This window comes from Jaculus jaculus, chromosome 19 (assembly GCF_020740685.1).
Source record: "Jaculus jaculus isolate mJacJac1 chromosome 19, mJacJac1.mat.Y.cur, whole genome shotgun sequence".
Classification (NCBI taxonomy): Eukaryota; Metazoa; Chordata; class Mammalia; order Rodentia; family Dipodidae; genus Jaculus; species Jaculus jaculus.
This window is the reverse complement of record NC_059120.1, coordinates 8199930-8212935: the sequence shown is the minus strand read 5'-3', so window position 1 is coordinate 8212935 and position 13006 is coordinate 8199930. Positions and strand designations below refer to the sequence as shown.

Below are 13006 nucleotides of genomic sequence, written 5' to 3'. Positions count from 1 at the left end.
TGCAGGTAAGCACCTTAACCGCTAAGCCTTCTCTCCAGCCCCAAAAGTTCTATTTTGAACTGTCAGGGGCTAGTGGACATGGAGAGATGTGAGTTGGCTGCTGGACACAGGAAACCTGAAGAGCTCCAGTAGAGTCTCCTCCTGATTCACCTTCCCCCACTCTGCACAGCGCCAGGCTGCATTTCCAAAGCTCCAGTAGAATCCATGCCTATCCCAGCACTACTGAGACAAGGCGTCATTCTTCTGTCCTGCGACCAGTCACGCTGCAAAGATCCACTGCTTCAGGCAGGGCGCGTTTTCACTTCTGCTCACGTGCGATTTCTTCCCTCTCTGCTCTTTAGATGGTAAGGAGTCAGAAATGAAGAACTGTTCCTGGTTCATTTTTGTATAACTTAAACCAATGACAATGATGATGTAAAACACATTTCTGAGTAGAGATTACATAAACAAAATGTCACTATTTTTTAAAAAAGCACTTTTTCTGGATCTCCTCTTTTGCAGGTAAAAAGTGGCTAAAAGATTACAGAGTAAATGGAAAAGGAAGATGTGTACTGAAAAGAGAAGAAAGAATGCTCCAAAGGAGCTCATCAGACTTATTAAAAGTATTCTCAAAGCCGACAGTGATGTTTCCATGAAAGATGTTCAAGCGGTAGCACCTGTGGTGACACCCACGCAGGCCCAGGAGAAAGTCCACGTGTGATGGAAGAGGGAAAGGGACATGAAAATGGACACTGAGGTTAAGAGAAACAAGAGACTCGTCTGGACCCGAGTGGACAGCGCCCAGTGTGGGGGAACCAGGGGCGGAGGAAGACGCAGAAGGCCGAGCGAGCAGAAGGAAGGGAAAAGCAAGGGAAGGCAGCCAGGGTCTGGCCTGGTAGACGCCTTACACGCGAGAGTGCCAGCCTGGTAGACGCCTCACACGCGAGAGTGCCAGGCCTCGTAGACGCCTCACACACGAGAGTGCCAGGCCTCGTAGACGCCTCACACACGAGAGTGCCAGGCCTGGTAGACGCCTCACACACAAGAGTGCCAGGCCTCGTAGACGCCTCACACGCGAGAGTGCCAGGCCTGGTAGACGCCTCACACGCGAGAGTGCCAGGCCCGGCATGCGTCTCCCTTGCAGGAGCGCCAGACCAGACCGGACGGTGTTTGGTGCAGTATTGTACTCCAACTTCATCTCTCAAAAAGTGGAAGCTATTTGTTTCCATATTTTAATCTGATCTTTTTTTGCTGTAATGTAAAACCTCCAATCTGTTTTGGAAACATAAGTCATGCTATATTTTAATTGGATCCTCCCAAATATCCAAGTATTATCAGATAGTAAAATTTTGTCAAGTATTATGTGGTTGTAATTATTTGATCTTACAACTTGGCAGTAATAACAAAGATAAGCGATATGCTGACAAAATTTGAGTATGAAGCTAATAGATAGAAATTTAAAAATAAGACCTCTTTGGATCTTACATACTGTTCATTTAGACCTTTTATTCTGTATAATTTTTAATAAAAGATAATTGGTGGGTAAAACAATAGCCAGAGATGTTGGCACATATTTATAATTCCAGCAGTCAAGAGAGAGGTAGAGACTGGTGGATTGCTGCCATTTCAAAGCCAGTCTGATCTACATAGTGACTTCCACACCAGCCAAGGCTTCATGGTGAGACCTTGCCTCAATAATAATAATAATATAATAATCAATCTGATAGATCATATCAATCTGAGAAGCCAAACCATTTTGGCAAAATAGATGGAGATTTATCTAGACTAGTATTAGACCTTACCCAAATATCATTCTCATCAAATGGATTCACCTTCTGATTTAAAGCAAAATATGTGTAAAAACCCAACATGTTCATCTTTTAAACATTTTATTTATTTGCAAGCAGACAGACAAAGAGAATAGAGAAAGAGACACACACAGAGTGGGGGAGGGAACAAAGGAGGGAGAAGATGGGCACACCAGGGTCTCTTGCCAGTGCAAACAAACTCCAGATGCATGTGCCACTTTGTGCATCTGGCTTTACGTGGGCACTAGGAAATCAAACCCAGGTCATTGGCTTTGTGGGCAATCGCCTTATCCACTGAGCCATCTCTCCATCCCCACGTGTTCATTTTTATCAGAATGTGGAATGATGTGTGGGGAAGATGCAAGAGGGGACAGACGGCAGGCTCAGAGAGACAGAAACAAGTCAAGACAGATTTCAAGAAGGTTTCTCTGATACTGAGGTCTGTGTCAGACTCTTCCAGTCCTTCGGGCTACTATAATAAGACAGCATAAACCCAGTGACTTATTTATAAGCCATAAAAATTGATTGCTGACTGAAAAGCCCAAACATCACTGTATGGTTCACTGTTGGGAAAGGGCCCGTGTCCTCAGACAGCTGTCTTCTCACTGGAACCTGAAGTCTCTCTTGAACTTTTTTCATATTAAAAAATATGAAGGGGCTCTAGCCCATGACCTTGCACTGCCCACAGCTCCCATCTCCTGTGGCCTCACCCTGGGGGCAAGGATGTTGACCTGTGAGTTGGAAGGAGACAGGACATAATTTCTACTAAATAACAAAACTTACAAACAAAAATCTTTTCTTTCTAATAAATGGTCATGACATCATTTTGTTCTTGAAATTAAAGAACAAAAAAAGAAAGCTGGATGTGGTGGCGCACACCTTTAATCCCAGCACTCAGGAAGCAGAGGTAGGAGGATCACAGTGAGTTCAAGGCCACCCTGAGACTACATAGTGCATTCCAGGTCAGCCTGGACCAGAGTGAGACCCTACCTCGCAAAACAAAACCAAAAGAAAAGGCATTCAGATTCCACCAAATAAGCAAACATTGCTCCTTTAAGTGTGCAAAACTTAAAAGAATAGAACATTAGTGGAAAATATGTGCAGAAATAATTCTTGCTATTTGAAGTCCAAAGTTCAATCTAGTGATAAATCCCTCTGCTGTAGGAAAGACCACGATACACTGAAACTAGTTCACTAGAGCTAGTTGGGCCTGCGTCGGAATCTTTTTGAATTTATTTTTTCCATCTTCATACATGTGTATAATACATTTTGATCTTATTGCACCAATTACCCTGTCTTATAACCTCCAATTGTCCCACTAAAGCCTTTCTTCTTCTCCATTAGTCCTCATCTTACTTGCATAACTTCTTTTAACATATTGAGTTAGATATGGTTTACTTGTGTGTATCATTTAATGCCAATAATCAGATGTGAATCCTGTCTCAAATGTTCAACATAGTAATACCTCATCAAAATCATATGTCATCAAAGGGGGATGGATCAAGTACTTGCCTCACAAGCATGAACCCCTGAATTTGGTCCCTAGCACCCTCACCACAGCTGGGTGTGGCAGCACACGTCCATGCACTGAAACAATTAGAGCCAGGGACCCTTGGGCTAGCTAGAATATCCACATGGGTGAGCTCTGGATTCAGTGACATAGGCTTTTCTTCATGCTTAGTGACACAGGCACTTAAAACTGATAGTTTCCTCCCTTCACCAGACCCTCTGTTCCTCAGCTTGGCTGGTGTAGCTTCTGCCTCTTGCACTTGGGTCAGTGTGTTCAGACGCAGCTGCGTTCCCCCCTTTTATTGGTTTGCTAAGTTCAGGCAGGCGCCTGCGAGAGCGTCCGCGCCCGGGGCTGTCCTTCCTGCTCTGAACCTGCGCTGCCAGTGGGTCTGCTGGTAGCATCACAAGGGCCACGAGAGCTCAGACCGCTGCCCGCTGTCAGACAAGACATTGGCGCTCCCTCCAGTGCATCCTGCTCACTAGTAAGGGGCGTCTTTCTAAAACCTGAACTGCATGATTTTCCTTTGTAGAATAATTTGGGGAGCCTTCATGGTTTCAGAATGACACGGAATTGGTTAAGGCTCAGTCCCCCAGCCTCACCTTGATTGCGCCCAGCGAGGCACTATTGCTGACACCTCTCGTGTTTATAGGTGTGTAGTGATGCTTAGATTGGGGTTTCCGTCCTCATCTTCTCCTGGAGTGACTTCCCGGGGCCAACAGGAAGCAGTTTAGATGTCACTGGTCGAAAGCAGGAGCATATGAGCAAGAATAATACAGACATCATCACTATTTACTAAAGCGTGCTGTAATCCCACATGAGTAATGCCACTTCCACTGAAAAGGATAACAAACAACAACAAAAAAAAAGTGAACCGGTTCTAGAGAGTTTAAATAATGTACCTGAGCTTGAATGAATCAAAGCATCCAGCAGAGATTTGTGAAGAGGGAAGGAAGGGTCAATGGTCTGCTGAAACATGGTATTGTTTTACAGTTTATGTGGAGGGGGTGACCAGTACAGGGAAACGAACACCTGCTTTATAGAACACAGAGTGAGGGGTCAGGAGTCGAGCCATAGTCTCTACGAGTGGATGAAGAACTGGATCATGAATTAACACTCTATCCACTGCCATATCTTTACCTCTTGACAGTTTCACTGGAAATGTTAAGAAATTATGATTTGCCTTTAGTTATTTACGACTCTGGTAATGCTGAGTTCAAATGGAGCATCTCTAAGCTTTACTTTTACCAAGATATCCTGCTGACACCATGGGGGTATTATGCATTTTTTCAGAAACCCGAAAACCCAAATAAAAGTGTGCCGATGCTTTGATATTTTATAAAGTGTGTAGTTGTGTGCTGACGACAAAACTCAATTATCTCCATCTTCAATGCTAGTAAACTGCTTCCCAGAACTTCAAAGCACTTTTAAATACTGCAAGCATTTCATAGCATGTTGTACATGCTATGAAAGAATCTAAAAAGAGATGGCAGATAACACTATAGACTATAAAATATAAAATTGTTGTCATGGAAAGGTAATGGGACAAGGCTACTAAATGACAGAATGACATTTTGACAAAGGGAACAGTCTAGATTCCGAAGTATATGTGCCAGGATAAAATACTGTTCACACAATGTAGGCTGAGATATAGAAACTGAGATGAACTGAAATAGTGTTGGAGAGTTTTTAAAATTGTTCATTGGAAATTGTGTATTTTCTTACTTTCACTATAAGTGTATTATCAGATCTGGGTTCTCATACTGATTGCACTCATTTCTTCCTGGTGTTATTTTTCCTTTTTTTTTTTCTTGGTATGTGAGGGGTTTGTAGCATGTTATAAGTGGTGAGTGTACATGTATGTGCCCTTACAGGGTTTCACATGCTTCCTGGCAGAGGCGGTTACTCGTTGGTCGTGGCTGGAGCAGGACAACAGGTGTCCTTGTCCATGAGCCAGAGTCTCCCTACTCCCAAAGCTCACCAGCAATTTAGGAAAGGTTATACTGCGGTCCAGTCCTTGCCTCTCACTCCATAGAGCACCACTCACCTCTGTTTATAGTGGTGCAGCAGACAGGATTTTTCTATACTCAGGCCTGTTTGTACCTTCACATGTTTGCTTAATTCAGTCTTCTAAGAATGATAAGCTTCATTTCCAATGGCACATTTAAATTATCCACATAACTCTTTGTTTTGTTTGATGAAACCAGGTGGCTTCCAAAAACTCTGCCACAATTTACTCCAGTGTCTTCCAGTTGTATCTTTTAGCTCAGTGGCCTGAGCTTTTCCTGTTCTCTGTTAGTGGTGGTGGGGGGGGGGGTAATAAAAATTTACAGAGGCCAGTTATGCCTATTTCCAATTGGATTATCATTTTCGTGGATAGTGATAAGACACTTGATTATTTGTCTTGGGTTTACCACTGGCCAATTCACTAGATAGTCTGTTATCACTTCCTACTCCTGGCCTTCCTTAATTTATGTTCTATTTAGATTACATTAGAGGAATAGATCGCAGAAAATTGAAAGGCAAATGATGGTTATCATTTTTCTCAACGAGTCCCTTTCAGTTGACTTATTCACATCACTGCAATAGATGTGGAATTTGGCTTGAATAGTCAAGAAAGTATTCCAGTCCTCCACTTCACTTGCTTTCAGAAATTACTCACTTTTCTTTCACAATCTGAAACTTTGTATTAATTCCTTATTTTCATGATTGTTTATCTTAATCCTTCAGGGCTCTGTAGCAAATTAACCTAGGCTTGAAAGCTTAAACAACAAACATTTCTTACCACTCTGCAAGCTGACAAGGCCATTGTAAAGATGCTAGTAGACCCCATGTCTGGTGATTGCCTACTTCCAGGTGGCTGTCTTCCTTGTATCTTCACACAGGAAAGACACTTCCCTCTTATCTCAGCTTACAAGGGTACTAATCCCAAAGTAAGGCCTCTTCCCTTCAGCACCCAATTTAACAGCTCTACCTTGATCTACCACCATAGTGAGGACTAAGGTTTCAATATATAAATTAATAGGGACTCAGTACATAACACTGTGGCTTATAGTGACAATATTGAGCTTGTTTTTTTAAAAAATAAACTTTTTCATAGCTTCTCTAGAAACAAATGGTTTCTGATTAAATAGGTGAATAAACCTCTTGTTAATCAAGTTACTCCGACATTTTGGGGCTCTTATCTGTTTCATTCCCTCTCTCTCTCTCTCTGTCTCTCTCTCTCTCTCTTAGGTAGGGTCTCGCTATAGCCCAGGCTAACCTGGATTTCACTATGTAGTCTCAGACTGGCCTCAAACTCACAGTGATCCTCCTACCACAGTTTCCTGCATGCTGGGATTAAAGGCATGCACCACCACACCCAACAAAATACTCCATTGATCATTCTGAACTCTCTCATATTGGTACCTTGGTTCCTTTGACATGCTCTTGAGCCTTGTTTTTGCTTGTTTGCTTGTTTGTTTGTTTGTTTGTTTGTTTAACATTTGCTTTGTTTCTGTCACTACAAAATACCCCAGGTTGGCTGCTTATGTATTCTGTAACCTAGTCCAAGAAGCAACAAATTAGTCTAAGAAACACATGAATACTTTCAAAAATAGCACAATATTTAAGTGCTGGTTAAGCAGCTAAGAGAATTTGAATGAACAGCCAACAAGATTTGTTTGTGGATTCAAATCAAGTATCTTTAACCTAAGTGATCTAAATGATCTGAGTGAAAGCACTACTCATTAAAAGAAGTCTGTTGGATCAACTATGTAGTAACTATCAAATACATATGTAAATGTTATCTGAAAAATCTAGTCTTACTCTTATTTTTACATTACTTGGAGCTAATACAATTTACAGTCAAAGAAAGACTTATTTTCTACCTACTAGCTGAGCAAATATATATGTGTGTGTGTATGTATGTATGTATGTATGTGGTATTATTTTCATTGTGTAAGTCTCACTTTTCACATTTTAGCACAAATGCCATTTAGCCCTGTTTGGTCACAATCTGATCAAGTTATTAATTATCTATGGAGTAAGTTTAATAAGCGTCTTTTATTTAAATCCATCCTCAGTAATAAATGGTGGACTTGCTGCCTTTATATGGAAGGCAGCTGTGTAAACCGTTAACTTTTTATGTATAGCTGAGTAACATTCCCCTTTAAGAAACACCGGCTTCCATATCTTGGCCCCCCCAAAACTTGAAAGCCTCAAAATCCTGTGTCTCCTTTGAGTGGCTTTTCTCTTGCTTCCACCCAAGTTTTCCTGTTGGTTTGCTTCCCATCATCTCCATCTTCATAAATGCTCTTTTAAAAATTCATTAAGCCCTCGCTAGGGTCGATTTCAGTGTCACACCAGGACTTTTCTTTTTCTTTGCATTCCTTCCCAACGTGACTCAGGTGATCCCATTGTGTGTGTTCTGCTTGCTTTCTACATAAGATAACAACTATATCAACCTTGACCCTTTTTGAACTGCCTTTCACAGAGATGCATTTAATGGGTGTTTCAAAGTCATGGAGTAACTCGCTCCATTTAGATTCTTCTCCCAAAGAGCAAATGACCTCTCTGTGAAATGCCCTTGGACTTTCTCAGTGGGAACCTAATGGACTCTGGTTTTGATAATGTAGATTTTCATAAATTTACCTGGCTGATCTTCACCATAATGGCTGATTTTTACTGTGTATCTCATATTGGCAGCAACCACAGAAACATGCCTCTTTTTGTTGTTTGAGAGAGAGAGAGAGAGAGAGAGAGAATTCCAGGGCCTCAGCCACTGAAATCAAACTTCAGATGCTTGTGCCCCCTAGTAGGCAAGTGCAACCATGAGCACTTGCTTCACCATGTGCATCTGGCCAGTGTGGGACCTGGAGAGTAAAACATCAGTCCTCAGGCTTTGTAAGCAAGTGCATTAATCACTAAACCATCTCTCCAGCACAAAATTCTGAATTTTCTTGTGATTTGTGTTGTATCTTTTTACTTCTGTCTAAGTCTTGGTTTTTCAACTGTACTCTTTTCCTAGTGGATTTTTTTTTTTTCCCAACAACATGATTACCTCTTCTACGTCTTGATGCAACTCATCCAAAACTGAAGCCATAGTCTGGCAGTTTATCCCCAAGGCAGGAGCTGCATCTGTGCACCAGAGCAGACAGGTGAACACTGCACCAAACATGCTCACCAAGTGAGACCATTACCCATGTGAACCGTGACACCTCAGCCCACCCTGCACACCAATCACAAGCTTTTGGCCTAATGTTCAATATCAGACACGAATTCCCACCCATGGAGAGGGCCCCAAAGCCAGCAAAAGAGAGGGTGGTCACCCCCATGACAGTCATGCCACTGTTGCACCACAGGACACTTCTTGCCTGGCGGAAGGCACCTCCCATGCTGTGGGCTTTTGACTTGGTTTTTGGTCTAAGAAAACAAGCTGATAACACACTTTTAACCTGGCAGGCCCAGCACTGCTTAGGAGCACTGTGCTGTCTCTTTCTGGTTCACACCTTCCTTCTCCTGGCTTCAGTAATTGGTGGTGATGGGAAGGTCGTGATCACTCATGTGACAGCTATCCACACTAACAACTATATATCCAATGTTTCTTTTTTTTTTTTTAATAGGGGATATTCAGGTTCTGTCAATTATTTCTTTGATAAATGAGGTATTTGTTAGCATTGCTGCTTTCTAGGGCAGGAGAAAGTTTGTTACTTTATTGCATAATATTTAATCTCACTTTGAATCCATATAAACATATTTACTCAAATGCTTCGTGCCCTGATACCTCTCCAACACTTGGTTCTTCCTTCATAGAAGTCATAATAATATTCAAGTGGTAAATACAGTGTGATGAACATGTCTAAAAATCTTGACTTAGAATCTACATTTCATGGATACCTACCCATCTTATGCTGTAGCAAGACCAAAAACCAAGTCATACAAATTCTACCTTGAAAATCCACAAGATCAGTAACAAAAGGCAAAATCATTGCTACAGATACCCTGAATTTTGCTACAAAGTCATAAATTTTAAATTTGGGTTAATGGGGCTGGAGAGATGGCTTAGCAGTTAAGGCATTTCCCTGCAAAGCTAAAGGATTCAGGTTTGATTCTCCAGGATCCACATAAATCAGATGCACAAGGTGGAACATGCATCTGGAGTTTGTTTGCAGTGACTAGAGGCCCTGATACATCCATTCTCTCCCTCTCTCTCTGCTTTTCTCTCTCTCAAATAAATAAATAAATAAAATATAAAAAAATGGTTAAGATCATATTGCCAAATTTTCTGTGGTAAGATGATAACTTCTGTCCTTCCTCAAAATTTCTTTGACTCATATTAATTGAGTAATAACCATATGAGGTAAATGCTCCACAGCCTCAAAAATAAATGTCCTTGTAGTCCAAGTCACAAGGAAATCTAATCTAATTGAAACTGGGATTTCCTGTTAGGTAGAGAAAACTTCTTCCTGTTCAAGAGGACTCACCTCTATGAATGACTCACCTCTAACTGAAGATTTTCAATCACGTGAGTTCACTAGTTAATGTGATGATGCTGTTATTTTTCATTACTTCTTTGCTTTGTTTCTTACTCATAAGGAGTCAAGAGAATTCAGAAAGAGCTGCAGACATTTTGGAAAAATAATGCTTTGACCCTTCAATAACCTTCAACTATGGACTAGGCTGAAATTAGCCATTGTACTTCATCAAGTAATTAGCAATAGTCTCATGGCACCATAACTTCAATAATTATGGTGATAATATTGTTTTGGCTGGCTTTCTTTATTTTCACACACCTGACAGTAGGTAAAATTTACCATTTGACATGTCTACAGATTCATGTCCTAAAAAAAAAAAAAAAAAAACTCCAATAATATGAGAAGAAATCTAATAGGCATTTTTTTAAAACCTAGTAAATTTAAGAAAAATGTTATATCCATACTTATATCTAAATTTTTGGCCTTTTTGTCTATTTTACTTGTAAACAAATTTGTTGTACTGATCACCTTGGCTATGCTTAATGCTGGGAACCTGGTTTCACAGACTAACTCTTCATAGCTTCACTATTGACCAATGTTTTGGCTTGATTTGCTGTGGGGAACACAATTAAAAGACTGAGAGTATAGGCAGTGCATATTCAGCACTAAAATATTTTCTTCAGGCTAGAAGAAATTTCTTAACTCCATGCCAGCAAATGATTTAAAAATGTCCTTCCTCATTTCAATTTTTTATTATCATACTTGGTTACTGAACATTCATTTAAAGATGAAACCACAGAAAGAACTTTGGAATATGAAAGCAAAATCTACATTTCTTTTATAATTCAGGTAAGTAAACATGGGTATTTTTCATATTTCATTTAGGTAGTTTGGGAATTTTTATTTTGGGGGTTTCTTTTTAGTTTTGTAACCTACTTTTCTACTTAATTACTTTAATAGTAAAATTGTGTTGTGGTAGACACATAAAGAAGTTTAGAAGTCAACTAGACATTTTACATCCATATATCATACATATATATGTATGTACTTACATGAAAGTAGAAAGGGAACTATTTGCAGGAAGAAGGCTTGGAGAAAGCAGAAACAAGAGAAGGTATGGGGGATGTATATGAGCAAAACAAATGACACACATGTATGAAAACTGAATAATGAATCCTATTATTGTGTATGCAAAGAAAAAAATAATTCTAAAAAGCCAAGATGACAAGTGGTAGAGTAGAGGACACTTAACACAACAAAAGACAGTGGGAGAGCTGGAGAGATGGCTCATCAGTTAAGTGCACTTATTTCATAAGCATGAGGGCATGAAACCATCCGAGTCTGAATCTTGAGGTCCCACACACACAGCTGCACATGGCCATGTGTGCCTGTAGCCTCTGTCCCACAAAAGGGAGTACAGACCAGACTCTTGAAAACAGTGGGCTCGCTATCCGTAAGGGGCTGGCTCCAAAGCAGAGCAGGCGGAAGAACGATGGAGCGGGACCCCCGGCGTTCTCTTCTGGCCACTGCAGAGGACAGCACATGGGCACTGTAAGAACACATGCATGTGTACACACCACACACACACACACACACACACACACACACACACACACCACACAGCAAAATGCAATATAGTGAAATATTTTTCAAGATAGTGGGAGCTTCCAATTACTGTTCTGAAAGCCACTGTGAAGATTTCTTATTGAAGGAAAATAAAAATTTTGTTATTTATGAAAAAGTCTTAAAGCCAATTATCTACCAGGAGCAAATATTTCTTTTAAACAGCTATTACAATTGTTCATTTCTTTTTTTTATAATATATTTTGCTTTTTTATTTCTTAGAGAGAGGGAGGGAATGGGCATGCCAGGACCTCCAGCCACCGCAAACAAACTCAATTTATGCACCACCTTGTGCATCTGGCTTGCATGGGTTCTGGGGAATCATACCAGTGTCCTTAGGTTTTTGCAGGCAAGCACCTCAACTGCTAAGCCATATCTCCAACCCATGTTCATTTCTTAAAAATATTCAATATAGATTAAAGAGACTAACCATGTTGCTAAACAAACAAAAATTAATTATCTTAAATATATGTGTGTGTTTGTGTGCATAAAAATTTGTGTGCATATATATTTGTGTATGTGTGTGTGTGCTAAACCAAGACCCCTTCAATCACTTCTTTTTTTTTAATTATTTTGTTTATTTTTATTTTATTTGAGAGCAACAGAGAGAGAAAGATGCAGACAGAGAAAGAGAGAGAGAGGCAATGGGCACACCAGAGCCTCCAGCCACTGCAAATGAACTCCAGACACGTGCACCCCCTTGTGCTTCTGGATGACATAGGTCCTGGGGAATAGAACCTCGAACTGGGGTCCTTAGGCTTCACAGGCAAGCACTTAACCGCTAAGCCATCTCTCCAGCCCTCAATCACTTCTTGAACACATTAGATACCTGGAACTCTTATTAATGGTTCTAGTACTGAGCTTTATATCATAGGTGGTTCACATGGCACTTTAGTTAAACTACCATGTTTAATTATTTCCCATGGTTGCAGTATAGCCTGCATTCTTCAAAGCTGTGTTTTTATGTAAATGACTTATACAAGTATAGACTTTATCTATTTTAAATAGCATTATATTAGAATGGCATAATCTTATCACAATAAATATGAAGTTAGAAAACTGACAAGATTATGAATCTAAAATTCCAGGCAAGAGAATATGATGTTTACAACTTGATGAGGAAACTTGCAGTTGGTATCAGAAGAGGAACAGTTATTAGCAAGCACCCCTGATAATGACAAAAGGAGACTCAAGAGTCTCAATAAGGAGAAGGTGCAGATGCGACCCCGCCTGCTCCCAAAAGTGGCCCCTCAAGCGCAACAGGAGCGGTTTGAACTTCATCCCGTGGACAATGAAGAGCAAAAGTTTTGAAAGGAAATAGTTGAAATGGTCATAATTTTCAGGGGGAAAGTTCCAACTTTCATGTGAAAAGTCCAAGCGCTAACCTTCAAGAAGCAAAGCAGCAGAAGACGACGTGGAAGCAAGCGTGGAGGGCGGGCGGCGGGCGGTCTGGGGGGCGAAGGCCTTAGCGAGAGCGCGGGAGGGCGGTGGCCTAGGCAGCGGGCGAGGACCTCGTGTGTTACAGACTGCAGAGCCTCAGTAAGCACGCAAAACTCTAGCCACAAGCTGAATCTCAGGTGGTCTTGACATTTTAAAATTTAATGACATTCTTACCAACTTGCAAACTTAACTCA

General features: G+C 40.8%; 2 pseudogenes; one reads left to right on the top strand and one right to left on the bottom strand.

The window, feature by feature from the left end:
- LOC101602577 overlaps positions 1 to 878 on the top strand; it is a 115899-nt pseudogene extending 115021 nt beyond the window's left edge.
- Positions 879 to 7493: 6615 nt separating this feature from the next.
- Positions 7494 to 7972, bottom strand: LOC101602281 (annotated as a pseudogene).
- Between the last annotated feature and the right edge of the window lie 5034 nt (positions 7973 to 13006).